The sequence below is a fragment of the Myxine glutinosa genome, chromosome 8, assembly GCF_964187855.1.
Source record: "Myxine glutinosa chromosome 8, kmMyxGlut1.1, whole genome shotgun sequence".
Lineage (NCBI taxonomy): Eukaryota > Metazoa > Chordata > Myxini > Myxiniformes > Myxinidae > Myxine > Myxine glutinosa.
In genome coordinates this window covers 10081360-10085633 of record NC_136268.1, presented here as the reverse complement: position 1 = coordinate 10085633, position 4274 = coordinate 10081360, and positions in this window count along the sequence as shown.

Genomic DNA, 4274 nt, shown 5'->3' with positions numbered 1-4274 from the left:
CCATTCTGCCATCGCTCCCCAAATGAAGATGGAGCAAGTGGAGCAGCTCACGGATCCCTCCCGTCGGGCTCTCTCACCGTTGTACATTCTCTACCCTGTTTTCTTTTCTCCATCTTGCGGAGATGCAGGTGGACGACGACTCGAGAAAAGCACCTAAACATCCCCGCGAGTGGTAATGCGCCATTGTAAAACGTTTGTAATATCGATTAAACAGTATTATATGAAACGTTTACACCGACGAACTATTGTCTATAATATAACATTATAACATTTTACAGTCGTTTATAACGTCACAATGTTTATATTTTAGCGACAACAACGTTGTAGTTCGAGCACTTAATGGTTTTTCACTTAAGGCAAACAAAGCAATTTATAAGGCAAAGCAAACACCCAAAGGGAAAAGTCCGTCCTTCCCTCCGTCGAATCACCGTCATAGGTCCCGCCCACTCACCGCCATAGGACCCGCCCACCCATTTACTCTTCACCGATTGGCTAATGCGAACAAACTCTGCCGATGCTGGATCAGAAAACTGACGTGACCCGGGGCGGCGGGGCATCTTCCCTTAACAGGCTGCTTGCTCTCGCTTGCCAAGCCAGTCGTTCCGTATCATCTGTTTTTCAAGCTGCTTGCCCAGGGGAGCAATCGATCAAGGGGTGTGTTCCGTTAACAAGCTGCTTGCCAAGCCAGTCGTACCGTATCATCTGTTTTGCAAGCTGCTTGCCAAAAGGAACAATCGATCAAGGGCTGTGTTCCGTTAACAAGCTGCTTGCTCTCGCTTGCCAAGCCAGTCGTTCCATATCATCTGCTTTGCAAGCTGCTTGCCAAAAGGAGCAATCGATCAAGGGCTGTGTTCCGTTAACAAGCTGCTTGCTATCACTTTCCAAGCCAGTCGTTCCCTATCAACCACTTTGCAATCTGCTTGCTCTCACTTCCCAAGCCAGTCGTTCCCGATCAACCGCTTTGCAATCTGCTCACTCTCAATTGCCAAGCCAGTCGTTCCCTATCAACCGCTTTGCAATCTCCTCGCTCTCACTTGCCAAGCCAGTCGTTCCCTATCAACCGCTTTGCAATCTGCTCACTCTCACTTGCCAAGCCAGTCGTTCCCTATCAACCGCTTTGCAAGCTGCTTGCTCTCACTTGCCAAGCCAGTCGTTCCCTATCAACCGCTTTGCAATCTGCTCACTCTCAGTTGCCAAGCCAGTCGTTCCCTATCAACCGCTTTGCAAGCTGCTTGCTCTCACTTGCCAAGCCAGTCATTCCCTATCAACCGCTTTGCAATCTCCTCGCTCTCACTTGCCAAGCCAGTTGTTCCCTATCAACTGCTTTGCAATCTGCTTGCTCTCACTTGCCAAGCCAGTTGTTCCCTATCAACTGCTTTGCAATCTCATCGCTCTCACTTGCCAAGCCAGTTGTTCCCTATCAACTGCTTTGCAATCTCCTCGCTCTCACTTGCCAAGCCAGTTGTTCCCTATCAACTGCTTTGCAATCTCCTCGCTCTCACTTGCCAAGCCAGTTGTTCCCTATCAACCGCTTTGCAATCTCCTCGCTCTCACTCGCCAAGCCAGTCATTCCCTATCAACCACTTTGCAATCTCCTCGCCCTCACTTGCCAAGCCAGTTGTTCCCTATCAACCGCTTTGCAATCTCCTCGCTATCACTTTCCAAGCCAGTTGTTCCCTATCAACTGCTTTGCAATCTCCTCGCTCTCACTTGCCAAGCCAGTTGTTCCCTATCAACCGCTTTGCAATCTCCTCGCTATCACTTTCCAAGCCAGTTGTTCCCTATCAACTGCTTTGCAATCTCCTCGCTCTCACTTGCCAAGCCAGTTGTTCCCTATCAACTGCTTTGCAATCTGCTTGCTCTCACTTGCCAAGCCAGTCATTCCCTATCAACCACTTTGCAATCTCCTCGCCCTCACTTGCCAAGCCAGTTGTTCCCTATCAACCGCTTTGCAATCTCCTCGCTATCACTTTCCAAGCCAGTTGTTCCCTATCAACTGCTTTGCAATCTCCTCGCTCTCACTTGCCAAGCCAGTTGTTCCCTATCAACTGCTTTGCAATCTGCTTGCTCTCACTTGCCAAGCCAGTCATTCCCTATCAACCACTTTGCAATCTCCTCGCCCTCACTTGCCAAGCCAGTTGTTCCCTATCAACCGCTTTGCAATCTCCTCGCCCTCACTTGCCAAGCCAGTTGTTCCCTATCAACCGCTTTGCAATCTCCTCGCTATCACTTTCCAAGCCAGTTGTTCCCTATCAACCGCTTTGCAATCTCCTCGCTATCACTTTCCAAGCCAGTCGTTCCCTATCAACCGCTTTGCAATCTGCTTGCTCTCACTTGCCAAGCCAGTTGTTCCCTATCAACCGCTTTGCAATCTCCTCGCTATCACTTTCCAAGCCAGTCGTTCCCTATCAACCGCTTTGCAATCTGCTTGCTCTCACTTGCCAAGCCAGTCGTTCCCTATCAACCGCTTTGCAATCTCCTCGCTATCACTTTCCAAGCCAGTCGTTCCCTATCAACCGCTTTGCAATCTGCTTGCTCTCACTTGCCAAGCCAGTTGTTCCCTATCAACCGCTTTGCAATCTCCTCGCTATCACTTTCCAAGCCAGTCGTTCCCTATCAACTGCTTTGCAATCTGCTTGCTCTCACTTGCCAAGCCAGTTGTTCCCTATCAACCGCTTTGCAATCTCCTCGCCCTCACTTGCCAAGCCAGTTGTTCCCTATCAACTGCTTTGCAATCTGCTCACTCTCATTTGCCAAGCCAGTCGTTCCCTATCAACTGCTTTGCAATCTGCTCACTCTCATTTGCCAAGCCAGTTGTTCCCTATCAACTGCTTTGCAATCTGCTCACTCTCATTTGCCAAGCCAGTCGTTCCCTATCAACTGCTTTGCAATCTCCTCGCTCTCATTTGCCAAGCCAGTCATTCCCTATCAACCGCTTTGCAAGCTGCTCACTCTCATTTGCCAAGCCAGTTGTTCCCTATCAACCGCTTTGCAATCTCCTCGCTCTCACTTGCCAAGCCAGTTGTTCCCTATCAACTGCTTTGCAATCTGCTTGCCCTCACTTGCCAAGCCAGTCGTTCCCTATCAACCGCTTTGCAAGCTCCTCGCTCTCATTTGCCAAGCCAGTTGTTCCCTATCAACTGCTTTGCAAGCTCCTCGCTCTCATTTGCCAAGCCAGTCATTCCCTATCAACTGCTTTGCAATCTGCTCACTCTCATTTGCCAAGCCAGTTGTTCCCTATCAACTGCTTTGCAATCTGCTCACTCTCATTTGCCAAGCCAGTCGTTCCCTATCAACTGCTTTGCAATCTGCTCACTCTCATTTGCCAAGCCAGTCATTCCCTATCAACCGCTTTGCAATCTGCTCACTCTCATTTGCCAAGCCAGTCATTCCCTATCAACCGCTTTGCAATCTGCTCACTCTCATTTGCCAAGCCAGTTGTTCCCTATCAACTGCTTTGCAATCTGCTCACTCTCATTTGCCAAGCCAGTCGTTCCCTATCAACTGCTTTGCAATCTGCTCACTCTCATTTGCCAAGCCAGTCATTCCCTATCAACCGCTTTGCAATCTGCTCACTCTCATTTGCCAAGCCAGTTGTTCCCTATCAACTGCTTTGCAATCTGCTCACTCTCATTTGCCAAGCCAGTCGTTCCCTATCAACTGCTTTGCAATCTGCTCACTCTCATTTGCCAAGCCAGTCGTTCCCTATCAACTGCTTTGCAATCTGCTCACTCTCATTTGCCAAGCCAGTTGTTCCCTATCAACTGCTTTGCAATCTGCTCACTCTCATTTGCCAAGCCAGTTGTTCCCTATCAACTGCTTTGCAATCTGCTCACTCTCATTTGCCAAGCCAGTCGTTCCCTATCAACCGCTTTGCAATCTGCTCACTCTCATTTGCCAAGCCAGTTGTTCCCTATCAACTGCTTTGCAATCTGCTCACTCTCATTTGCCAAGCCAGTCGTTCCCTATCAACTGCTTTGCAATCTGCTCACTCTCATTTGCCAAGCCAGTCGTTCCCTATCAACTGCTTTGCAATCTGCTCACTCTCATTTGCCAAGCCAGTTGTTCCCTATCAACTGCTTTGCAATCTCCTCGCTCTCATTTGCCAAGCCAGTCGTTCCCTATCAACTGCTTTGCAATCTCCTCGCTCTCATTTGCCAAGCCAGTTGTTCCCTATCAACTGCTTTGCAATCTGCTCGCTCTCATTTGCCAAGCCAGTCGTTCCCTATCAACTGCTTTGCAATCTGCTCACTCTCATTTGCCAAGCCAGTCGT